This window comes from Canis lupus, chromosome 10, assembly GCF_048164855.1.
Source record: "Canis lupus baileyi chromosome 10, mCanLup2.hap1, whole genome shotgun sequence".
NCBI classification, from domain to species: domain Eukaryota; kingdom Metazoa; phylum Chordata; class Mammalia; order Carnivora; family Canidae; genus Canis; species Canis lupus.
The window spans coordinates 7874113-7902027 of record NC_132847.1 but is presented as its reverse complement, the minus strand read 5'-3'; the positions used below and the strand labels follow the sequence as shown (position 1 = coordinate 7902027).

The following is a 27915-nucleotide window of genomic DNA, read 5'->3' as shown; positions in this document are numbered from 1 at the left end:
TGCATTTTGTTTTCAGGTGAAAATACAGAGCTTATATAATTTCTGATGTCCAAAATCCTTAAATAGTCCTTAAGGAGAACAAAGACTATAGCAGCTCAAATACAATCCCAGTATATTTCTCTTTCATGTTAGCAGATCGGCCAGTACAGGCTGGAAGAACCACTGTGCTTCATGAGATCGTTAGACCCAGTTTCCCTCCATCTTGTTACTCTGTCCTAACCTCCAGTATATTACCCTTATCCACATACTGTAAACTGTCCCACCACTACCATACTTCCACTTTAATTCCGAGGATGAATAAAGAAAGAAGTAGAGGGCAAGTAGTTTTATTTTAAGGGGCATGACCTCACAACTGGGCACATCAATTTTACTCATGTATCATATATTTCATCAGACGTAGCTCGATGTGCACTGCATCTCATTCTGTCTCCACATCTAGCTGTCGGATAGGCCAGCAAAAGAAATGTCTTCTCTCTGTGGTCATGTGTTCAGAGTAAGCTGGTGGCATGAGTGAGAGAGGAAGGAGTTTTATTATTTGAGTTTAAAAGGAGATCATTGTACCAGGGAAGAGTTCATAAACTCGTCCATTATTCCCTTGGAATAATTAGGTTAATTCTAATTTCTTTTACATCTCCAAACCAGAAATTTTATCTTTGATGAAAGCACTAATTATATGCAAACCCAAAGAGAAAATTTAAGATCATGACAAAAACTTTTTTAACAAAGAAAAAAAAACCATGCTGAAATCAAATTATTTTGACCAAACTTGTGTGTACATCTGTCATTTCTTAATTGTTTCCTTAGGATAAAATTTCAGAAGTACAACTGCCACATCAAAGAGAACATAATCTTTTAAACTTCTGATGTATGTTACCAATATTTCATCCAAAACTCTATATCAATTTACACTCCAATCAGAAATGCAGTAAGATGCATTTGTTTCGATCTTTTTGTAAAGAGTTTTATTGAGGTGTAATTTATACACTATAAAAGTCACCCATTGACGTTTATATTTCAATGACTTTTAATAGATTTATGCAGTTGTGTAACCATCACCACAATAGTAGAACACTTCTATCACCCTGAAAGATTCACTGCTGGCCAACTGCAATCAATCCTGGCTCACACCCCCAATCCCAAGCAAATGTTGTTTTCTATCTTTTAGAGACCTGCTCTTTTCAGAAATTTCATATTCATGGAATCATGCAACACATAGTTTTTTGTGTCCGGTTTCTTTCACTATTTTACAATCCTTTTGAGATGTATGTATGTCATAGCATGTCCGTGCAATCTGTTCATTATTATTGCTGAACAATACCCCACTGGATAAATATGATGCATTTTGTGTACCATTTCACCAGGTGATGGGTATTTGGATTGCTACCACCATTTTTTTTGCAATTATAAGTAATAAATATCTATGAACATTTTGGTTTCAGTCTTTGTGTGCACCGAGATTTCAACTGTTTCTCAGTCTTACTAGAACTATTTTAATACAACAGTCCTAAATGTGAGAATATGTACATTCACTTGTGATACAAAAAAGTACTAATTCCCATATTTCTAAAAGCAGTGGAATTTTTTTAAAGGGTGTTTATTGAAAGTGACAGTTCACATTCTAAAGCCATTTCTATTCCGTAATATTTTTTTTCTGATTCTGTTGCTCCGAAAAGGGGCACTGTATTGTTTCAATGGAGAAAGGGTGGCATCATCTTTCCTAAGTTCTGGCACACACTAAGTTATTCAACGATGTGTTAGAAAACACTGCATTTGGATTTACATGTATGATGCGCTTTATTTTTGTATTTTAAATTCAGACACCCATTCAACGAATATTTATTCATCATACACAACAAACTAGATCCTATATTTGGAACTCAAGGAACAAAGCAGAACAGAATATGGCCCTTGTCTACATGGAGCTTTACAAACCAAGGAGGCAATCACAGTTCACGTTTATAAGAGGATAATTGCTATCTACAACAAAACTAGTTTAAAAAAAAACCCTAGATCTACAGGAAATAAAGAAAAATCTATTTCAACATTCAAGACATCTGAAAAGCATTGCCAGAGGAAGAAATATCCAAGCTGAGATCCAAAGAAAGAAAGGAAGGGTAATCTAAGGAAGAAGACAGAAAAATAGGGAGAAAATGAAAGGAGGGAAAGAACATGCACAAAGGCCTCGAGTCATCAGAATACAGCATCTTTGGAGAAATACAGGTAATTGTTATGGATGGGCTAAGCAAAGCTTTTGAAAGGGCAATAACAGCAGAAGGAGCTGGAGCAAAATCATGAAAGGATTTGTAAGCCATAAGGAAGCCCTGTAAGTCAAATCTACTTATACTCCAGGCACCAGGGTCCTCCACAATCATCCCTGTTCACATCATCAGGCTCAGTTAAAGCTTAAGGAAACCTTTTCTGGGCCTTGAAACCATAAGCATTCACGATACATGGATTCACTATTTCACAGAACCCTAAAAACCTCCTTTAGAATTTAAGTGAGTTAGACATACAGGGTAGGTCTGTCTCCTCTATTAGAAATGTAAACTCTTAAGACAATGCATTTACATGTGTCCAGTTCACTCAAAATTTTAGCATTATTCCATAGCCTCTTGATTTTAAAAGGCTCTTAAACAAATTTGTGTTGAATCACAAGAATGGATTTACTCTTTATCATATGGATACTGAATAGGTCCTGATGACTTTGAGGCATATTTTTGCTTTGAGCAAGTCACTATTTTGCAGAGAATGCCCTGAAGAAAGAGGGCAAGACTTGATACAGAAGGACAAGTTAACAGTATGGACTAGTTGTTTATAGTCAGACAATGTCCTAAGTGCTTCATGTATTTTATACCTCTGAATTATCACAACTCTGTAATGTAGATTCTATCTACATCACTACTGAATTGTGTAGGAAAATGGAAACATTATTATTGATGAGAATATAAGTTAGCATACAACTTCAGTGGAGAGGAATTCGGTAATGTCATAATTTTAAACGTAAATATTCTATTCTTAGGTTTAATCCTAAAAAATATATTTTTATGCATGAATATGTATATATACATAATACATAAAATATGTTTACAGTGGCATTTTACAGTTTTTTGTGGTTGTTTTATAGTAAACATTGGAAACAAGCTAATTGTCCATCATCAGATGACTGGCTAACAATTTATGGGATAGAGTAGAATACTAAAAAGCTACTTTTTAAAAAATGAAATAGATATAGAAAAAAGCCCCACGTAGTTTTTAAGTGAAGTTATCTTACATATATTGTATTCCCATTTGTGTAAAGATTTTCTACATACCTATCATCTATTATTGATCTATCTCCTTCCATCTATTGACGTATCTTTGTAAATGAATGAGTAATTTCTGGAAGAGAACACAAAACACTAATAGTGTTTACTTCTAGAAAAAAAATGAATACATGAGAGATACAGATGGAAGACAGTTTCATTTCCTCATAAGCTTTACTGTGTTTTAAAAATATGTTTTGCCAATTACCAAAGTGGATTTTGCTCTCTGGAAGACTTTTTAAAATTAACCAACTCCCAAATCCAACACATGAAATTTTAACTTTTTGGCTGAAAAACTTTTGTGCTTAGCATGATATTTGGCTGCCAATGAGGCATTGTAAGTTAAAGTATAAAACACAGAGTTTTGAATATTATTATTTTGACCAGGATACCTGCGGAAAACAGATGGCACAATTAAATTAGAATAAGTTAAGGAATGTTTGATAAAGAGATATTTTATTTATAAAGGTTCTGTCAGGATGGGAAAACTCAGGGACAGTGCAGTGCAGTACTCTAAAGCTAATGCTAAGTTACTTCCCTTAGGTTAAAAGGGCTAGAGGAGAAGTGTTACCAGAAAACAGACATGGGCACTTCTGGAGAAGGTCTTCCAATAGGAGGTAAAGCCTTTTCTGAAATAGCACAGCAGAACTGCAACAACTTTTCAGGGAGAGAGCTGGGACTATACACCCCTCACTGTCCTCCTTCGTTTTGGTCTCTTGCTAGGGTTTGTCATCAACTGACAAAGGACAAAGAAGTCCACTGATACAGTAAGCTTCCCATAGCACCAAGAAGGACAGAGAAGGATGGAGAGTAAATCTGGAAGAGTAAGTGGATGATCATCTACCCAAAAGTAAAACTGGTTCTGATATCAAGTCCTATAGAAAGTTACCAAAGTTATGACCTTGAGAAAGTCAATTTACTTGGTTGTAGATATTTTTATATGCTACATTAGTTAGGATCCAATGAGAGGCAGAAACCTCATCAGTAATATGAACAGAGAATTTGATATAAAGAAGTGTTAACCAGCTAAAATGTGAGTAACTACTAAACTGAGTAGAAGATTCTACAGGGTACAGAAATAGCTAAAGCGGGAATCAGCTACTACCTCAAAGGTTAAGGCACAGTGAGCAATAAAGGAATTAAAAAGTTGTAAGATATACCTGCAATGACCAAGTAGAATTTGTAAATAAAAAGACGATATCACTGAGGTGCCTGATTGACTTATTTGGTTAAGCATCTGACTCTTGAATTTTGGCCCATGTCATGATCACAGGGTGGTGGTATGGAGCCCTAAAAAGGGCTCTGTGCTCAGCACGGAGTATGCCTGTCCCTCTCCTCTGCTCCTCCCTCCCACTCCCTCTCTTGCTCACTTTCTCTCTAACAAATAAATAATTTTTTAAAAAGACAGTATCACTTACATAAGAATCCCCAAAGTTGAAATACTTAGGTATAAATTTAACAAAATATGTATATGATCTATATAAACAAAACAAAAACTCAGAATAGAAAAAAATTAATGGAAAAGTAGTTCATTTCATGGATAGGAAGCTGTAATATCAAGATGTCAGAGCTTGGCAATATGATCTAGAGATTCTATACCACCCGGCAAAATTCCATCAAGCTATTTTGTGGATATTGACAAAAGATTGTAAAGTCATGCAGAAAAAGCAAAGATTCAGAATAGCCAATACAATCTTGAAGGAGAAAGAAGCACAAAGTTGGAGGACTAATAACTACCCAGCTCTAAGACTTAGTATAAAGTTATAGTCATCAAGACAATGTGGTATTGGCAAGAGAACAAAGAGATCAATGGAACATAATAGTCTATAAACAGATCTACATTAATATAGGTAAGGAATATTTGACAAAGAAGCAAAGGAAATACAATGAAGCAAAGATTATCTTTTTAAACAAATGGTGGTGAAATAACTGGACATCCACATGTAAAAACATGGATGTTCAGATTCTATATTCCTCACAAAAATGAACTCAAAGTGGATTATAGATCTAAAAGTAAAACATAAAAATATAAAACTCCTAGAAGATAATATAGGAGAAGACCTGAAAAACCATGGGAATAGTGAGGAGGTTTTATATACAATATCAAAAGCACAACTCATAAAAGAAGTAATTGGTAAGCTAGATTTCATTAAAGTTAAAATAAAATTTTTGCTACATGAAAGATAATGTTAAGAGAATGAATAGACAAGTCACAAGCTAGGAGAAAATATGTGTAAAAGACACATCTGATAAAGGATTTTTACCCTTTATTCACATTTGTTTTGTTTCTTAAATTCAACATCTGAGTGAAATCATATGGTATTTGTCTTTCTCTGACTTATTTCACTTAGAATCATACTCTCTCAAGACATTGTCAATGGCAAGATTTCATTCTTTTTGATGGCTGAGTAATAGTCCATCACACACACACACACACACACACACACACACACCCCACATCTTCTTTATCCATTCTTCTGTTGATAGACACCCGGGCTATTTCCATATTTGGCTCTTGGGGACATTGTTGCTATTAAGATTGGAGTGCAGGTGTCCCTTCAAGTCACTATTTTTACATCCTTTTTTTTAAATTTTATTTATTTTATTTTTTATTTTTACATCCTTTGGACAAATACTTAGTGGTACAATTGCAGGATCACAGGATAGTTCTATTTTTAACTTTTTGAGGAGCCTCCATTCTGTTTTCTGGAGTGGCTGAACCAGTTTGCATTCCAAGCAGCAGTACAAGAGGTTCTGCTTTCTCTGCATCTTTGCCAATGTTTGTTGTTTCCTGTGTTGTTACTTTTAGCCATTCTGACAAGTGTGAGGTGATATCTCATTGTGGTTTTCCTGATGATGATGATGCTGAGCATCTTTTCATGTGTCTGTTAGCCATCTGTAGGTCTTCTTTGGAACAATGTCTATTCATGTCTTTTGCCCATTTCTAAACTGGATCATTTGTTTTTTGGATATGGAGTCTGTATGTAGGGGGGATGGGTTAATGAGTGATGGATATTAAGGTGGGCACTTGTGATGAGCCTGGCTGTTGTAGGTAAGTGATGAATCATTAAATTATACACCTAAAACTAGTATCACGCTGTCTACTAACTAACTAGAATTTAAATAAAAACCTGAAGAAAAAAAAGGATTGTTATCCAAAATAAACAAAGAAACTCTTAAAACACACAATAAAGAAACAACCTGATTAAGAAATGAGCCATGGGGCGCCTGGGTGGCTTAGCGGTTGAACATCTATCTGCCTTTGACTCAGGGCATGATCCCAGTCCCAGAATTGAGTTCCGCATTGGGCTGTCAGTGAGGCTTCTCCCTCTGCCTATGTCTCTGCCTCTCTCTGTGTGTCTCTCATGAATACATCAATAAAATCTTAAAAAGAGAGAAATGAGCCAAAGATCTTAAAAGACGTCATACCAAAAAAGAAAAAATACTAATGGCAAAAGAAAGCATATGAAAAGAGGCTTTGCCTCCTATGTCATTAGTGAGACGCAAATCAAAAGTGATGAGATACCATTATCTACTTTGAGAATGGTCACAGTCTGAAACACTGACAACACAAAATGTGAATATGATATGGAGAAACAAGAATGTTATATGTTTGCTAGTGGGAATGCAAAACTCTATGGTCACTTTAGAAGGCAGTTTGGCAGTTCCTTACAAAGTCAAACATACAACCTTGCCACATGATCCAGTGATCATGCTCCATTGCTCCATGGGACTTATCCAAAGGTGTTTAAAACTTATATTCCCAGAAAAAAACTGCACATATGTGTGTGTGGTGTGGGAAGGCATATACATAATTTTTTCTGCAACAGCCAGAAACCTTGGAAGCAACCAAGATGTCCTTCAGCAGGTGAATGTGTAAAGAAACCATTGCACATCCAGACAATGGAATTTTTCCCTTTAAAAAAAAGAGCTATCAAGCTATGAAAAGACACAAAAGAAATTTAAATGCATATTACTATTACATATTAAGTGAAAGAGGACAATCTGAACTGTCTACACATTTTATGATTTCAACTATGTGACAATCTGGAAAAATGTAAAACTACTGATTAAAAAATCAGTAGCTGCCAGGGAGGAGGGAGAGGAACTGGCAGGGCACAGACGATTTTTAGGCACTGAAAATATTCTGTATGACATTATAATGCTGGATACGTGTTACTATACATGTGTCCAAACTCACAGAACGTACAGCAAGAGTGAACTCTAATGTGTGTGGACTTTGCGTGATGAGGAAATGCCAGCATAGGTTCATGAATTGTAACAAACGTCCTATGCTGGTGAGGGATGTTCATAATGAAGGAGACTGTGAATGTGTGGGGGGAGAGGTTATATGGGAAATCTGTACCTTCCTTTCAATTTGGTTGTGAATCCAAAAACGAAAAGAAAAGAAAGAAAAGAAAAGAAAAGAAAAGAAAAGAAAAGAAAAGAAAAGACAGAAAAGACGAAAAGAAAAGAAAAGAAAGAAAAGAAAAGAAAAGAAAAGAAAAGAAAAGAAAAGAAAAGAAAGGAAAAGAAAAAGAAAAGAAAAGAAAAGAAAAAACAAGACTTAGGAGCAAGAAGCCCGATTTGCTCAAAGGCCTCCAGAAAGAAATGTGAAAAGTTGAAGAGACTTCTATCTAATTCATTATAGGAGGAAATCCATTAGTGTGTGACATGCATAGGATGTGGATATTATAGAAAACTTAGACAGGTAATGGAATGCTAAATAAGTTATCCAAGAAGTAACATAAATGAATAAATGAATGAATGAATGAACAAATGAAAAAAAAATTCTAATTGCCTAAACTTGAGATTCAAACTTATTTGGAGAGGGTCTGGCTACCAGAGGAATAAGTTTGCCTAGAGCAAATAAATTTTACAGAGAGCATGGGCCAGAGCAGGTCCATGAGGGCATATGAGGTGGGCACTGCCTTCCTGTGCCTCCTAAGCTCCTTCATTGGCTCCTACACCAAAACTACACACTGAAGGGAATCCCAGCCTGTGGTATCCCTCCGGTGATCTAAATTGACAGAGTCTGACATAGAGCCAGATGGCAAAGACAAAAGTGTACACAGGAGTCCAGCAAAGTATCAACATCATGAGAAAGCAGGTGGATTTGAATTTGATAGGTGATGACTGATAACTGGCAGATGTAAAATAAGCCTCATAAGAAAAACTGTAATGACAATACTTTAATTACGGAGAGCTAGGTACTTGAGAAAATATTTTATAAATATTATCTCATTTACTTCTCACTAATTCCTATTGTTGTACACATTGTAAAGACGAGGTAAAAATAATACATTTATAGTACCCTGAGAGTGCTGCTGTGAACATTCAGAGGCGTTATACCTAAAAGGCAGAACATGTTAGGTGGAATATACAACATGATCAGTAAACGGGGAAGGAGAAGAGGTAGGGAGGAAAGGATGGAGACAGAAATGGAAATTATACTATCTGATTTCATCCTTGTATGATGTACTTGGTTTAAGATTTCTTTCATTTGTTTGTAAATTACCATGAACAGTCTGTGTCCCACAGTGACAAATTTAGACCAATTTCTTTTTAGGTGGAGAAGTCAAGTGAGAGGGAGAAAAAGAATCTTAAGCAAGTTCCACACTCAGCGTGGAGCCTGACAGGAGGCTTGATCTCACAACCCTGAAATTATGACTTGAGTGAAATCAAAAGTCAGTTGGTTAAACTGAGCCACCCAGGCATGCACCCCCAGACCAGTTCTTTACATAGGACCCACATGTATTTGAAATGAAATGATATAGTGGAGGCTAAAAAGTGATATATAATATCTTTAAAGCTATATATATAGCTTTAAAGATATTATATATATAATATATATATGTATATACATACACACACATACGTCATCACCTGAAACTCTGTATTCAATGAGCCATCTTTCAAAAATGAAAGTAAAATAAAGACCTACTTAGATAAGTAAAAACTGAGAGCATTTGTGACAAGAAGATTTTTTCCCCAAGAAAAAGACATTCCTTATGCTAAAGATGAATAAGGTAAGATGAAAACTCAGATTTAAAACAGGAAAAATAAAGTAAGAAACAGGAAGTATAGAGTATTAGCAATAGTAAATATGTGGACATTCTTATCTTAATTACTCTGAAAAATATTTACTATTTGAAACAAGAACTGTGTTGTGAGGCTTGAGGTTGATAAAATCCCCTTAGGGAAAACATGAGGGGAAAATGTTTTATGTTGTCACATCTTTCTTAACATTTTCAATGAAATGCAACGATATTTACTCTGAGTTACAAGATAGTAAGATGTATTAAAACCCTAGAGCAGCATTAAACACACAGTAACAAATAAAGAGCTAAAATTTTTTTAAATGAAATACTAGAAATTATTCAAGCAAAATAAAAGATAACAGGAAAGAAGTGACTAAACAGCAAAGCCAGAATGAACAAATATGAAATAATTTCAAAATGGTAGACCCCAACCAAAGAATATCAGTAATTACACAAGCTGGTATAGGAAAAAAGTACTTAAAATGCAGAATAAGAACCAAATATATGTTTTCCAGAAGAAAGGCATTTTAAATGTAAAGACACAGATAAGTTGAAGGTAAAACGATTGGAAAAGATACACTACTCAACTAAACATAAGAAATCTCATGTGAAGAGATTTTTCATTTGAGAAAAGGTAGGTTTCAAGCCAATAATTATTACCAGAGATAAACAAGGAACTTTTGGAATGACACAAAGGTAAATTCATCAGCAAGATCATAATCATTAATGGATATACACCTAATAATAGAGCCTCAGGGTATATAAAGCAAAATTTGATAATACTTAAGAGAGACAGATAAATGTACAATCACACTGGAAATTTCAGTTACTTACAGAATATAAGAATATACCCTATTTGAACCACAATGTCAATCACTTTGACCTAATGGATCTTTATCAAATGCCCACACTCAACAACTATAGATTAGATATTCTTTTCAAATGCACATGAAACATTTATCACATTAGACCACATGCAATGCTATAAAAATAAGTGCCAATAAATTTCAAATGATGGAAATGCTATAATGTTCTCAAATCAAAATAAAGTTAAATTAAAAATCAGTCCATTATTTAAAAATCTTCCAATATTTAGGATTTCAATAACAGACTTCTTAAGACATTCATGAGTCAAAATAAAATCTGATAGTAAATTAGAAAATATTTCAAAAGGAATGATAATAAAAATATGGAGGATGCATCTACAACAGGGACTACAATGAAAATTATGATCTTAAATGCCTAAGTTTCTCCTTGAATGAGCAGAGAAAAGGGAGCAAATTAAAATACAAGGAAAATAATGATAAAAGCAGAAACCAATAAAATAAAAATGCACACAAGAAGAACATTAACAAAGCTAAAAATCAGTTCTTTGGGGAGATTAATAAAATTAATAGGCTCCTAGGAGAATTGAACTGATAAAAGTGAAAACGCAAATTGCCAATATTGGGTATTACAGGGCACATATTAGTTAGATCATCATTAATTAAAAGAACAATAAGAGTAGTATGAATAATGTATGCCAAGGAATAGGATAGCCTATAGAAAATGCAAAATATGTCCTTGAAAAACACAATTAATACAAACTGATACTGGAGGGAATACAAAACCCAAATAGCCAACTAAAGGAAATTAAATTTCCATGTAGAAAACTCATGAACTAAATAGCTGCACAATCTCACTACTTTCTCAGACAAGACAAGAGGAAGTAACAGTGGTTAGCTGATTTCACATGGCTCATATAAACCAAACATCAAAGCCTGACAAGGACATTATCCCTCATGAACACTGACACAGAAACTCTTAATAAGCATTAGCAAATTGAGCCTAATGATATATAAGGAAGGTAATATATCAATAACAAGTGAATTGTATTCCAGGGATGTGAGAATGGCTCAAAATTAAACAATCAATCCATGTAACTCACTATGTAAACAGAATAAAAGGGAGTGACATCATCTGATCATCTCAAAAGCTGCTGAAAAAATCATTTGATAAAATTCAGTACTCATGCTATAGCTCTGCTTTAATACCTTTTTCTAAGAAGTTACTATGAGAAACCTTCATGTAAAAGTTTTAGCTCTTCAGAATATAAATCCAAACAGATAAAAGAAAATCAAAGAGGATAGTGGTTTTCCAAAATCATCAGTATTTTACTATTGAGCTACCCAGTCATTTTTTTTTAATTTGGATTATTGTATTTTTTCCCATTTAAGATTTCCCACACCCCCTGTTTCTAAAATTTTAAGAGTGTTGTCCCTTCTTGGAACAAGGTTTTGATGGTTCCCTCAGAGGTTCTGTCTAATAATTCCAACATTTGATTTATCCTGGGTTTGGCATCTTTTGATTGTCTTTTTCCCCTGTGAGTGTGGGCATTCTTGTGTCCTACAAATTTTGGATTGGATCCTGGACATGTTAAAGTGCCATGTGACTCTGTGCCCCATATGTCCCATCCAGAGTCCACACTGACGTTCTCAAAGCTTCCGATGTGCTGTTGAGGGTCAGACTCTTGCACATGCAGTTTGGGGTGAGCCTGGGGGTTCCTACATCATCAGTTTCAGGGGTTTGGTTTCTTGAGCTGTCCCCTCTCTGTAGTCTTCCCAACACTCTCTGGCTATCAAAGTGCCCTTTTCTGGCCATCTGTCTAGAAAACTAGGACTTTAGTTTCCTTGCTCTTATATGAACTTCCAGTAACGATGCCTGGTTCTGAGGTCAAGTGATGGAAGGATAGATGAGGTTATAACCCTAGCACCACCACCCTTCAGTTGACAGTTCATTTGGCCAATGGAGTCTTGTCCCTCAGAGTTTTAGGTGTATGCCTGGCTGATATAGTGATTGCTGCCATAATGGAATTATAACTTTAAAAATGAGGATGCTCTGGTGGCTGGGTCAGGAGAACTAAATACTGAGATCTTTTTCCTATTTTCTCCCTGCAGAAAGCTCTCTTTTCTTGATGCCCAGACCAGAGTTAGAGGGCTTCTTTTTATTTGCTCTTTTTGTTTGCTCCCAGGGCACAATTCCAGAATTCAGGTTCCTTTTGTATCCATGATGAAAGATATGGTAAGAAAACAAAAACAAAAGCAAACAGAAACAGGAAACATACCATCAGATCAATCCCACTTGAAGCTCTCATCTCCTCTCCCATTTTGCCTGCTTTTGTTTATTTTTCAAAGTCTTTAGGAAGCTGTCCCACATATTCTACACAGGGGAGAGACATGACCTACATAGAGTTGAAGGCACTAATTCCATGTTTAGAGGAACTACACATCTTTTAGCCATATTCCAAAACAAAATATTTTCAGATGTTCAAAAACATGTATTAAAATGTTAGATTTTCAGAGGTGAGCTTGTTTTCCGTTACACTTAATTTTCAAAATTAACATACTTTGTATTTATATACCTTTTTATTAAGACAATGTTTTTTGAGTATTAATCAAATCAAGCATCCAATTATGGTCATGTCATCTCTTTTTGTTTTGGATAAGAAAGCTCCACATTGGACTCTGATCAGGACTTGCAGTATGACAAGTATGACAGTTAAGTCACAAAGGGAGGTAGCTTCAAGAGTTCTCCTTTCCTTTTGGAGTAGTTGTTTTGGAAGCAGGGTAAATTCCATCCAATGTCACTGGAAATACATTGGAATAAAACATGCAGGCATAAACTTTGAAACAGAGATAAGGAATATGAGAACCTTAAGCTTTTTGACTCCCCCTGGTCATCATCTTGTCAGTCACCAGTAAAAATCTTGAATGGAAAGTCCTGGAGTGATCATCAGGGGCAGCTATGTAGGTGGGTTTGCGGTTGGCCGTCTGGGTAGGTTTTTGTCTATTACTGCCACCAAAGCCTGCAGAGAAATTCCTGAATGGCAAGTGTGGGTGATGGCAGTTTTTGAAGAAGTAGAAATCAGACTGAGCATTTACAGCAAAAGGAAGAGAAGTAGAGGGAGTGGGGAGAGCCTGATAAAAAGGACTGGGGCTTAACCCATGGAAAGCTCCCAATGAGGTTCACTCACTAGCCACTCATCTAGAAATATGTGGTACTTTCTTAAAAGTTTTAAGTGCATGCTGCTAAAAAAGAAGACTCTTTAGCATACAGAAGAACAGAAAAAGGGGAAAAATAATTTGTTTTTCACTTCACTGGTTTAAAAGATATTAACTTATTCTAAAAGTAACTTTATGCTACTAGGTTTCTTCTACCTTCTTATTTTAGCTCATGGATGGCTTATTCCAATGAAAGCTAAAGCAGTACAAAATGAAGGGTAGTTTTTACTTTTATAAAATACTAATTAATATATTTTACTTGCAAAGTCATTGTTTAAAATGACACCTAAAACCACTGGATCAGTGTGTACATTTATTTTAGATAACAACATGAAGATCCTTTTTTCTCTCTGAAAAGCCTCCACTCTACAGAATAAACTCATAGTTTGGGTTTTTTTTTTTTTTAGAGGAATTTCTTTCCCAAAATGAACAAAATTTTGTTCCTTTGCAAAGCCCTATGATATTTATATGGCTTCTCAAAATGCCCAGGGTGTCCAGTGCCAAGTCCACCACTCTCCCTAAGCTGTCATTATCGTTTTATGGACATTGTGTACAGTCCCCTTTCTTCTTCTGCATTTTCAATCACTTACTGCTTGATATTAGAAAAGATTACACATTTGTACCTGCTTTTCTCATCCCTTACTTTACTGAAATCTGTTAAATTCTCTAATGGGCTCAGGTGTATGCCTTCAACTTCTTATGTTGAGGTCCTAATCCCCAGTACTGAAAAATGTGACTGTCTTTGGGGTTAGGCCCTTTTAAGAAGTAATTAAGATAAAAAAAAATCATAATGGTGGGCTCTAATCCAATAATGATTAGTGTCCTTATAAGAGGAAGAGATTAGGACACAAGACAAAGAGGGAAGGCCACAGGGAGACAGTGGAAGAAGACAGCCATCTGCAAACCAAGGGAATTGGTTTCCTAAGCAGTATCCCTGATGACACCTTGAAGTTTAGACTATTAGTTTCCAAAAATGTGAGAGCAGAAATTTCTGTTTTCAAGCTATCATGTGTGCGGTACTTTGTTTTGGCAACCCTTGCAAACTAACTGTGCTAATTTTTTAAAGTTTTGTTTATTTATTCATGAGAGACACAGAGAGAGGCAGAGATTTAGGCAGAAATGCAGGAATCAATCCCAGGACCCCAGGATCACGACCTGAGCCAAAGGCAGACACTCAACCACTGAGCCCCCCGGGCACTCCGTGTGCTAATTTTTAAATGAGTTTCTTCAATGTCTAGGCTTTCCATCATACTGTCTACAAATTCTTCCCAATTTTTATCTTATTATTTATTCCACCGATGCAATTATATGTTTAGTAATTTCAGAACAATGTTAAAGAAAAGTGGTATTAATGGGTACTCAAGTATTTACTCTGCCTTAATGGGACACATCTAGTGCTTCAGCATGCAGCAATGATCATATTTCTGGCCTTAAATTGCATATAGACTTTCTTTTAACATTTTAGAAATGTTTCTATTTATTGCTAGTTCACTAAGATTTTTTGTTTTTCTTCTTTTTTTTCCAATTTAAGAACAAAATTATTTTACCAAATATATTTCACATTTAGGGGATGACATTAGATTACTATCCTTAAACCTTTAAATATTTGATTAGATCAATAGCATTTCTAGTACTAAATTGCTCTTACTTCTTGGATTGAACCACACTTGGACTGGCTGAACTGTTGCAACAATAGAACAGTAATTGAAAGAAATAAAATACAACCATAAAACAATACCAGAGCAAATAGGAATCGGGGGAGATAACCTTCACAAGCTAGTGCTTTTACAAAACATATTCTCTGACAGATTTCTCAATGTCATTAACAGTTGTCCTATTTTGATTTCATATCTCTTCTAGGGTTAATTTGAGCAATATTTTGATTATCAGTATTCCTTGCATAGAGAGGATAAATCTTCTTATTCATAATCCTTTTCCTTTTTCTGTCTATGAGTGTTCTTTTTAAACATTTTTTGCTTACATTTGACTTGTGAATAATATTAATTAATTTATGATTCTTTCGGGCAATATAACTTTGCAAATGTTTCATGGATAGTTAAAAAGAAGTTGTATCTTCTATTTTCAAAGTGGCACTTTTAATGTGTATCTCTTAGATGCATTTTTAAAATGTACGTCTCTTATCTTCCATATCCTTATTTTCTGTCTTCTTGATGTCTCCTAAATTAAGTCTCTAAATTCAATTAGTTAGACCCAACAATATTATGAAATACATAGATAATATATATTTAATTCTATTTAGTACTTCTTCAAATAATTAAGAGCTTTATTTGCAAGTGTGATGTTCTGCAGTCATAGGGATTTTATTCAAATTCAAGCTCAATTACCTAAAAGTTTTATTAACCCAAGCAAGTTACTTAACTCTCTGAGCCATTCACAAATTTTCTCACTTACCAAATGGCACAAATCTATGCAAAGTATCAAAGACGATACATATATAAAACTTTGCTCCAAGTAAATGGAAGCTGTAATTACTATTCTGTCCACATGACCTACCATAAATCAGTGGCATACTATACTTTTCATTATTATTTTTATGTTAATAGGGTCACTTTACTTCTAATTGTTTTTCCTTTGTGACTTACTGCTGCTGTAGTTTTAATGAAGTCTATAACATGTATTTGCAGATCAATTATTTTCAGTGTAATTAGCTTCTGTATCATTTAAACCATTTTTCCTTACTTACACCATGTGTGATACTAACACTACCTGCTTTTCTTATCTTTGCATTTACCTGACATGTATTTATCACACAATGAGGACTTTTTATTTAAAAAAAAAAAAAAGACTTTTTTTTATTTGAGTGAGAGAGAGCATGAGCGGGGGAGGAGCTGAGGGAGAGGGAGAAGCAGGCTACTCACTGAACAGGGAGCCTAATGTGGAGGTCCATCCCAGGACCCTGACACCATGACCTGAGCTGGAGGCAGATACTTAACTGACTGAGCCACTCAGGCGCCCCAAAATGAGAACTTAAAAAAAAGTTCACACTAAAATTTTTGTGTTATTATTGAAGAACCATGCCCATTCACATGTATTGCCCTATTGTTACATTGAGTATTTTTCTTGTCTTACACTGAAAAAAATATTTTTACAGTTGGGCAATAGCAAAGGTAAGCCCAGAAAGCAGCCCTTTCAGAATCCAAAGAACAACAAGTTATATCAAGAAATACCAAGGGGAAAAAAAAAGAAATACAAAGGGAAGCTATCCCCTTTGGGTCCACAGAACAAAGTTATTTCCTTCATTTGAGTACAAAAGGGAAAATTAAAAGGTGACAAATATCGGAGTGCTTGGGTGGCTCAGTCAATTGAGTGTTGGACTCCTGGTTTTGGCTCATTTCACAATCTTAGGGTCCTGGGATCGAGCCCTCCATTGGGCTTCACACTCAGCATGGAGTCTGCTTGAGATTCTCTCTCTCCCTTTCCCTCTACCCCTTCTCCCCACTCATGCACTCTTTCTAAAATAAATAAAAATAGATCTTTAAAAAATGACAAATATTATACTCCCCACTGATGTTAATTTTCCTCACTATTTTCTTTAAAAAAAAAAAAAGATTTTATTTATTTATTCATGAGAGACACAAAGAGAGAGGCAGAGACACAGGCAGAGGGAGAAGCAGGCTCCATGCAGGGAGCTCGATGTGCGTCTCGATCCCGAGACTCCAGAATCATGGCCTGAGTGGAAGGCAGACACTCAACCGCTGAGCCACCCAGTGTCCCTCCTCACTATTTTCTTGCATGGCTTTCCATCTACTGAAACCCACCAACCAACCAACCAACCAACCAACCAACCAAGGTAATTAGAATAAACTTAACATTTGCCCATGAAAACAAACAGGCACAAGTGCTGCAGCCAGGAATTTCCACTCGGGTGCAATCACATTGACATATTTGCCTCAAGGAGCTAATTTTTTTAATCCTATAGCTTACTTATCTGTTATCATAGACATAATTTATATCAAGTCGTGACTTTACTAATTATATTAAGTTTGGTGACAATAAAGCTACTGAAACCAAGGATAAACCAAGGTTCACTCATTAAAAAAAAAGTGTTCTGGGGCACGTGGTGGTACAGTTGGCTAAGCTTCTGACTCCTGGTTTCAGCTCAGGTCATGATCTCAGGTTCATGAGATCGAGTCCTGTGCCAGGCTTCTCTCTCACTAAAATAAATATGTAAATCTAAAGAAAAAAGTTTTCCTTGACAATTTTAAGAATGCATCACATAATTTTTGAAAATATTTACCATATCAAAAACTGAATTTAAATTATCCACTTGCATGTTGTTTCTTATTCTTTAATTTTGGTAGGTTTGGAGTAGAATGGTGAATTGCTTGCAATAACAGAAGCAGAATATAACCAGATGGGAAGAGACACTAAATTCATATAGTCCAAAAATTCAGTGTCATATTCTGTATGAGAGTGCCTTGTGCTTGCCCAGAGGCCAAAAGATAATGGGCATGTTTTTAATAACATCTTTTTTTTTATGTACTCCCCTCATTCATTCTATAATCAGGAATTCTTCATTTAATCTTAAAAGGCTCTGATCACTGGATTTTCGAATTTTCAAAGGCTCCTCAAAAAACTTGGAAGTTTGATTATCTGATCCTTTACTTATACAATTTCAATAAGCCACTGACTCCAGCCCACTATTTATTAGTTTTGTAACCTTTTGTTGGACTACCACCATTAAACATCCTCTGACTGTTGTATTGATGTAAAGATAATATGAGCTGATTGAATTGTTTTCCAGGACATTTATATTAAGATGTGAAGGTTAATGTCCAGCTGCTGTTCAGATAAAATTTCTCCCTATAATTAAAATCAGCATATGCCCCCACATAAATCAAAAGAGGTTTTATTTTAGTAAAATTAGATTTGGTTCTCAGGGACAGAATTTTTTTTCCAATGATGATAATGAGCAATAAGCAAATGATTATTTGAAAGAGATACTTATACAAATTAAAATACTATTTAACAAATAGGGCTATGAATTAGGTCACTGTACTACTGCAAATGTTTGGCAAATTTTTAAATATTTAAAGACAGACACTAAGGAATAAATGAAAGATCAATCTTCAGTGTTTTTTTAATCTAATATGTAGTAGTCTTTCACTTGAGATTTAAGTTAGTAAAGTGGAACTTAAATCAGACTAAACCATAGACTAATTAGTTATCAGATTGGTTATTCTTTTCCTTGGCCTGCCTAAATCCTGCATCATAGACAGTGATTAAGATTATTTTGTGAAATGAATTAATACCTGTCATCTGTGTTAGTTCAAAATGAGAGAGAGTAGCTTTCTTTGAAGCCTGTTACACATTTAATCTTACATTTTAAAACCTATTTTTATAGATGTTTGAAGAAATAGCACATGTGCTCAGTTTAATTGTAGATGTCTAATTTGGAGAACCAGCAATGTACAACTGCCCCTTCATGAGTTTCTAGACAGATTCTTGTTCAAACAGGTGAAGCTCAGCTAGACATCTTGCCAGTTCTCTTCCTGAATGGAGCTATATGTGGTGTAACTGCCACTGGAAGGGCTTGTCTTAATCCTCCTTCACATGTTCGGTTTTACTATCCATATACTCTGTTTAGTTACTAATTTAACACTAAAATAGTTTTTCATTAGCAAAAAGCATGTGTATTGTAATCTTTCATTAATAAACTTTCTGAATAAAAATTAATATGTAATTAAATAATTTAAACTGCTGTTTTCAGAATTGTTCTAATTTGTAAGCAAAGTATCTAGACCATTTTATTCTGTAAAATATTACCTTTGGGCAACGGAATAGGTATTCATTTATAGATTTTAGAACAGGGTTTACAAAGGTAGGATCCTATGGTTCTCGTGAGTTAATGTGCAAAGAAGTGCTTCATCTACTATATGCTATATTACTATTGCAATGCTTTTAAGATTTTAATTAAGCACTATCCACATTTAATCAAATGTATTTTCTGCATTGTTTTTTTCTAGAAAATAAAAAAAAACAGCAAACCAAATACTTAGAAATAAAAAAATCTGTTTATCAAACACCCTAATTTAAAAAAAGAAAGAAAATAGTACCTCAGTTCTAGGCTCCCCTGAAACAGCTCTTACTCAAGTTAATAGTGATCTCAATCTTGCTAAATCTTATGGTCCTCATTTTACTTGAATTTTGAGAACCATCAATATAATAGACCAACTCTTAAAAGACTTCCTTTGGTATTTACTGTGCAATACTCCCCTGATTTTACTTCTACATCCATCTGTATCATTCCTTCAGTATCTACTTTGTAAGTATTTGGTTAGTACAATAAACATTAATATTCTTCAAATTTCTGCCCTAAAGCCTCTCCTCCACCATTTTTTTCTTCCTCCACCATTTCATTTATGTACATGACTTAAGCTAACCGATATACAGGTATTTCACAAATATATACCTAGGTCTGCATATCTTCTTTGAGGTCTGGACTTTTCTATCTTGTTTGCATTTTGACATCTGCTCTTTGATGTCTCAGAGGAGATTCAAAATCAACATGTCCCAAAGCGAACTTAAAGTCTTCATTCAAAACACTGATTCTCTGCCAGTGTTCATTATCTTAGTGAAAGGCATTGCCATCAATCCAGTCATTCATCAGAAACCAGGGAGTTTGACACCTGCCTCTACATCCAGTCTATTAGCAAGCACTGTAAATTTCACTAAATACACACACACACACACACACACACACACACACACACATAATCTAAAACGTTGGCAAAGATGCTTTTATAATAGGAATTAAAACATTGTTGACCTTACTCTCTCAAGAACAATTAAGTTATTATTAAAGATTCAAGAGAACTAAGTTGTTAATCTACTAGATGGGGTTCCTACCAGTTTTTGACATTCTTAAATAGTTTGCTGATTTTTGCCTTCATTTTTAAAGACAATTTTAAAAAATTAAAAATTCATATTTTATTCACTTCAGGATCAGCTAGGTTGTAATTGGCTACACAACTCTTGGATCCCAGTGGCTCAAAGTGATAAAGTTTATTCTCAATTTCTGTTACATGTCTATTTAGGTGAGCGAGGATTCTGTTGTGTATCTTTCACATTTAGAGCTAAGCAGAAACGAGCCATGATTGGGTTGAAAGAAAGAAAACTCTGGATCAACAATCCGAAGAAAAGTCTGTATCAGCCATCAGACATTCTGTCCCAGAAGTAACACATATCATTCTTGCTCACTGTTCATAGGCCAGGACTGGCCTCATGTCCATCCCCTGATAGGTGGGCCAGCAAGGATGTGTTGAGTAAGGAATGAGCTGGAAATATCTGCTGAGAGTACTCCTGACTTTCACATTACTCAAAAAGAACTGTTATTTTAAAGCATGATTTAATAGCTAAAGCTGAAACTTTAAATTCTTTGGATGTACCCATTATGGGTTAATCATACTGATACTCAAATAATTTGTATACTGGGAACAGGATATATGGAAGACAATAATTTTCCTCATTTTCAATTAAATTATAATCTTTAATGATGATTTTATTTTCTTAGTTCTTCAAAGAGTCAGCTGAATCAATCAATTACTAACTCATTGACCATTTAGACATATATATGATTATATGAGTTCTCAATTACCATGGCCCATTTGATGGAGAAATTTAATGAAAAGCAGAGCTTAGCCAAAAAATGGACTTCTATTCTTTTGGGATAAAGTCTCTTGAAGTTCTCTAGTTCTCCCTATTTTGCTTTCATCCACTCTTTAAAAAAAAAAAAAAGTTTCATTTGCCCTTTTTAGTGAGTAGCTAAAAGCATAAGAACTATATTTCCTCAGCAAAACATTATTTTCTCAACAATTCAACAAGTCTGAAAGAAGAAATGATGCACATAATTTTAAAAGTAGTTTACTTATAGTCAGATTCCCCACCTTCTTTTGAGGATAACAAGGAGCAACTAAGTCAAGTATATAATGCTTCTGGCAAACTCCCACTGACTCTATGACTTCATTCATCTGTAACTTGGTTTCCAAACTGTATCAGAAAAAATTTCCTTTCCATTCAACATCAAGGACCCTTCTCTGCAGCCATGTGAAAGTTTCCTTGACAAGGTTTTTAATGCTGTCTTTAACTGGAACATTGAGTTACTGCACTTCCATTATCAGAATACAGTATGCTTGATTGGCCAAGGCTACAGGAATTTTAGTTAAATTCTTCACCAGGGAAAAAGCAGCACTCAAACCCTTTTCACATAGCTGTAGCTAAATCATATAATGCAACTTGGCAAGTGTAGATGACATCCCATTATAGTATGTCTGGGTTGCAAGACTCTTAAGAAACTGTCCTGAGTCCCTCATATCAATCTGTAAAAGTCCCCCACACATAGAATTCTTTTTGATGGAAGAGAATAATTATAATTAAATGTGTAAAATCACAGTTATGCAACTTTGTGAAAATATCATCATATTTGACTTTACAAAAAACACGTGCCCACTTTCCAAAGCCTGTTAAGTATTACTGCAGTGATCAGAAGCTTTTATAAAATGGAGCTGGATGTATTTCTTTCTGAGTTGTATATCCTCGAGACGTGTATGTATACACATAGCTACTGAGTTTGACTGAGAACCCTGACAGAAAATGTAAGATTTTCTTCAGGGAATATTCCAAAATACATTATTTGGGTGAAATAAAACGGTAGCCAGAAGCAATGAATTAACAGCTGAGCTGTAAGTATGCAGTCCATTACCAATGATTAATCACTAACTGGTGTACATGGGCTTCATATATAATGTTTGGGTCTTACTCTCTTCCTGTTTTCATGGGTTTAAAAAAAACATCTTGAAAGTTGTCAAAGGGATTTGGCTCTAAAATAGCAGAGAAAAAAGTCAAGAAAGGCTTCTCTGTTGTGTGCTACTAATTGCTGATAAATTAATTATTTGCCATTGGTCTTTCATAGAAAGATATAATCATTATTTTGTTTTTGTAGGTCATCAAGATGATTCTAATATGAAAGACTTCACTTCTCATTCCCATAAAACAGCAAAAAGCAAAGTGGGGAAAATCATATATTTGAAATCCCATGTTTCTAGTTGTGTTTATGAAGTATTACAACTCTGTGAAAACTCTGATTACTGACTCAGATTCTGGAGCAATCTTATTATAATTCACTCTTATTATCTGTCTAATCAGAGATAAAGGCACAGTGATTTGTGCCTTTAGGCAAAATTCTCCTCAGACCCACTATTTCTGTTTGCATTTGCAATGGTTTAGTGCACTATCCTGGTTTCTGATTTCTTAAAGATTGACAATCTCAAGTTGAAACTCATCCTTTCTGGGCCTCTGTCAGCACTGTGTAAACCTACTGTGCCTTACAAATAGTGCTCAGGAGGTGTCCATGAGAAACTCGGCTATGGAGCCCATTCTATCCACATTCCCAAATTCTGAGAGCTCTCACAGCTACCGACACCACAGACAGCTATTGAATGAGCTTCACAGGTGCTGTGTTATATAGAAACATATTATTTTTTCTTATGAAAATATTATCAGCTATACAATTGAAAGATACTTACAAATTCAAATTGTGGATCTGGATGTCGCTTTGAAAGGTCATTAAATCATCAAAGAGTATTGTATTATTGAGGGAGTTCATTACTTGTTTCTCTACATTTGGGGTATTTCTTAAAATGTTATTGTTAAAGTTTTCTCCAAATGTCACTCTAACTCTATCATTTATTAACAATGATACAGATAGTAGAACCCAAAACACTGATTCTAATGTGGGACTCCATTTATGGATACTGCAGAGGAAACTAGAGACTAAAATGATAAGAGATTGAAAAGAGACATCTACCTATCAGCCAAGAAATATTATTTGGGGCTTACATTTTGCCCCATATGGTTAAATGGTGATTTCAATCATGCCAACAAAAACGTTATCTAATAGTGAACAACTGCTTACCATTTGCACTGCAACAGATCTTTTAGCAAAGGGAGTTTTATTACCTGAGTTATCTCAATAATTGTCTGAACACTGTAATTTGTCTGTGGAACATAAGCCAAAACAAGGAAATAAACCTAAAGTGTTAGGCATGAGGGACATCACCCTTCCCGTAAGCACTGATGCTTGGTGCCTGCTGCCAAAAAAAGAAAGAAGAGAACTAAAGATTTTTATGGAGACTATCCACCCCACTCTTTGAGGTCACTAAAAATAATTGTGCCCCAAATCAGGAACATGAGCAAATTCTTTCATTTATTCACTTCACCTATTCATGTATTCATTTACCTGTTTCCTGTCCTGCACTTACTGTAACAGGCTCTGTACAAGGTACAGCTTGTATACAGAGAAAAAAAGACAGATTTTTGTCTTCAAGATGTGTCCAGGGATTTCAGCAAAGAGCTGAGATGTCTAAAGATGGAGGAAGTCACTCAGAACCATGGAACATTTTGAGCAAAGACAGGTTTGGGGTTTAGAATGCAACAGAGTCATAACCAAAGGCTTAGTACAACAAAGTGGACTGCAGGCAAGTGAATACCATGGATTTGAGGTTCATTCTCTCATGTATCCCCAACTCCACCCTTTCTGATGGCAAGTAACAGTGCAGAAATAATTTAGGAGTTCAAAGAGTAAATAGTTAAAGAGAAACTTTTTGAAAAAATTCTCCCTCTCATATGGAGTATCTTTTCTATGAATGGAAAGATATTTGGACCAAAGTCATCTGAGGAAATTCAGATTTTTTTTCCAGAAGCCACAATTCTCAAACTTTAAAGCTACATTATTTTGTCTGTGAAGAAAGTTTCACAAAGTTCCTCTTTGTAGATTACTATTTCCTACTCTTTTTCTAGGTAGTCAAATTAAATTTCAATAAATTATTTTTAAAACTAAATTATAAATTCTGGTTTTTATATGTTATTAAAGTGGACAGGAAAGAAGGGGAAGGTTTTAGTATAGCTATTTTCAGTGAAATTTTTCAACTGATACATCATTACCTATATATAATCTTAAATTATAATTCTCTAATTAGCTATACATTTGAATACAATTTTTTATTCAATAAATATTATTATCTATTATATGCCAGTAAGTCTAAATGCTGAGGATAAAAAAGTAAGAAAAACAGGAAAACAATTCCTTCTTTCATGAAGCTCACATTCTTGGATAGAGGGGAAGGTGGAGCATATGAAACACAAGTGGATAAGTAATGCATAACTTGTCAAATATTTGATATGGATTATGAAAAAGATTGAGTAACCATTGCAGAATTAAGACAGTTTCATGGAATCCCTGGTGTGAAGCAAGAAAATCTTGCTGCTGAAAACATTCAGCTGGTCTCTGAGTTTGTTAAAATTTATTGAGTTATGTTTACACAGTGCTTGGGAAATGCTATGAGCTATTGGGTTACTCTTAGTAACTCATATACAATATTATCATTCAAAATTTACCATGATAGCAAATAAAGAAAGCTTTTTTTTTTTACATAATTTGAAGATTTTTAAATGTTGTATATTAAACTGAAATAAGACAACAGTAAAGACAGGTCAAAATGAATTAAAATGGTTATATAATTGAGTTTTGCAGTAAAAAGGAATCTTGAGAATAATACAATCCAAACTACTCTTTTTTGTATCAAAATAAAATACATAAGTAAACAACACAAAGACAAAACCTAAGATCCATGAATCATCAGAACAAGTGGACATTAAGAAGGTAATAAAAGTTAGGGATCATGAAATGAATTATACACTCTAACAAAGTGAGATTTATCCCAAGTATGCAAGACTGGTTCAACATGAGAAAATTGATTAATAGAATCCATCACATCTACAGGCAGAAAAAATATCAAATGATCATACAAGGAGATGCAGAAAAGCCTAAGCCAAAACCCAGTGTCCATTCATGATAAAAACTCTCGGCCAACTAAAAAGAGAGGAGAAATGCCTCAACTTGATATAAGCACCTACAAAAAACTTATGAGAGTACAACAATGAGAGTACTTAACATTGCAAAACTCAGAGCTTTGTAAGATCAGGTATAAGGCAAAGATATGCTATCTCACAATTCCTCTCCAACACTGTACTGGGTGTGCCAGCAAATGCAGTAAGAAAGAAAAGAAAATACAAGATTTGGGAGAAAAAATAAAATAAAACCGTGTTTGCTCACAAATGGCACCATCAATTATGCAGAAACTAACTAACTAAATAAATAAATAAATAAAATTCCAGGGATTAGTAAGTGATTGTAGGAAAAGTTGTAGATAAATCCTTTTTTAACTGTTTATTTTTATTTTTTTCTGTTTAATTTTGTTTAAATTCAATTAATTAACATATAATGTATTATTGGTTTCAAAGACAGAGGTCAGTGTTCCATCAGTCTTATGTAACACCCAGTGTTTACTCCATCATGTGCCCTTCTTAATGTCCATCACCACAACCAAACTCCCCTCCAGCAACCCTCACTTTGTTTCCTATGATTAAGAGTCTCTTATGGTTTGTCTAACAAAATATGATCTGTAAGAGGAAAGTATAATCTGTATGAAAAAAACTAAAAAAATCTGATGAACAAAAACAGAATTAAATACATGGAGAGATACTCCATGTTCGTATATAGGAAAACTCTTGGCAGTTCTTGCCAACAACTTAAAGAGATCTATAAAGACTCAAGACCATAGTAATCAAAATCCCATGAGGTTACTTTCTGGATATTGATGAAATTATTCTACAGGTTTATAGAGGAAGACAAAAGCTTCCTAAATAGCCAACATGATATTGAAGGAAAAGAACAATGCTGAAGGACTTATACAACCCAACTTCAAGACTTACTATAAAGTTACAATAATCAAAAGAGTGTGGAATTCACAAAAGATAGATAAATAGATAAGTTCACAAAATAGCCCAGAAATAGATATGCACAAATAGAGACGACTAATCTTTGACAGAGGAACAAAGATAATACAATAGAGCAAAGATAGTCCCTTCGACAAATGGTATCGTAACAAATGGATGTCTAGTTGCAAAAAGAAAAAAAAAAAAAAGAAAGAATCTACAAACAGACCTTGCCCCCTTCAGATAAATTAACTGATCATGGATCACAGACATAAATGTCAGAGACAAAACCATAAGCCTCCTACAAGATGACACAGGAGAAAACCTAAATGCCCATTAAGTATAGTGATAGCTTTTAAACAGAGCACCAAAGACACGATCCATGCAATAAATTGGAAAGTTGAATTTCATTAAAACTAAAAACTTCTGCTCAGCAAAAGACAATGCCAACAGAATGCGAAGACAAGCCACGGCCTGAGAACAAATACTTGCAAAAGTCACATCTGATAAAAAATTCTTATCTTAGGAATACAAAACAAAACAAAACAACCCCCCCCCCCAAAAAAAACAGAACCTCTTAAAACTCAACAATAAGAAAGTAAACAACTTGATTAAAAATGGGCCAAATACCTTAACAGACATTTCACCAAAAAAGATATAAAGATGGCAAATATCCATAGGAAAAGATAATCCACATCATATGTTATCGGAGGAATGTGAAATACAACGATGAGATACCCCTTGACACCTATCAGAATGGCCACCATCTGAACAATGACAGCACACCAAATGTGAGGGGAATGTGGAGCAAGAAGAACTTCGTGGTGGGAATGCAAAATGGTAGAGACACTTAGGAAGACAGTTTAGTGGTTTCTCAAAAAAGTTCACACACTCCTTAAGAATAGAAAGGGAATCTGACACCTAAACCTAACAATGAACTCTTCTTATTAATATCTCAATGCTGGATTTGTAAAGTACAATGGTGAAAAATCATCAAAAAGTCCTAATGGTCAGAATTTATTGGGCACCTACTGTGTGCCAGTCAACATATAGGACTTGGCTACCGTCATACGCTCCCCCAGAGCATGCTGTCTGGGTCTGACATGTAGTGAGTGCGCTGTTCCGGTCTAGATCCAGGCCTAAAACCAACACCTGTGCTGGGGTGTGGAAACCAGAACTTCGCCTGGAGAACAGAACAGAGAGCGCAACCGGTGTAAGCCCCCCCCCCCCCCCCAAGCCTGAGGGCCTCCTTCCACCTCCCTTCCCGCCCCGGGCGGTGACCGTGGCGGAGGCGGCCCTGGTGGCCTGCGGGGAGGACGAGGTGGCCTCGGGGACCGCGGGGGCCGCGTGGAGACAGAGGGGGCTTCCGGGGTGCCCGGGGCACCGACCCAGGCGGCCTTGGCGGGGGAAGACGAGGCGGTCCTGGTGGGCCCCCCCGACCTTTGATGGAACAGATGGGAGGTGGAGGACCTGGAAAAAATGATAAAGGCGAGGCCCCGCAGAGCTGCACCGACTACCAGATTTATTTTTTAAACCAGAAAATGTTTTAAATTTATAATTCCATATTTATAATGTTGGCCACAACATTATGATTATTCCTTGTCTGTACTTTAGTATTTTTCACCATTTGTGAAGAAACATTAAAACAAGTTAAATAGTAGTGTGCTGAGTTGTTTTTTTTTTTTTTCCTTCTTTTAAAGATGGTTGTTTAACAAAGACTAAACAATGGGAACCCCT

At 35.2% G+C, this 27915-nt stretch overlaps 1 long non-coding RNA gene across 2 annotated transcripts in view; it reads right to left on the bottom strand.

Moving 5' to 3' along the window:
* Positions 1-322: 322 nt before the first annotated feature.
* The window catches only part of LOC140641188 (uncharacterized), a 247091-nt gene continuing 219498 nt past the window's right edge, over positions 323-27915 (bottom strand). For both annotated transcript variants that reach the window (XR_012037719.1, XR_012037718.1), the window contains exon 5: positions 323-498. This is a non-coding gene — a long non-coding RNA (uncharacterized lncRNA). The remainder of the gene's footprint in view (positions 499-27915) is intronic.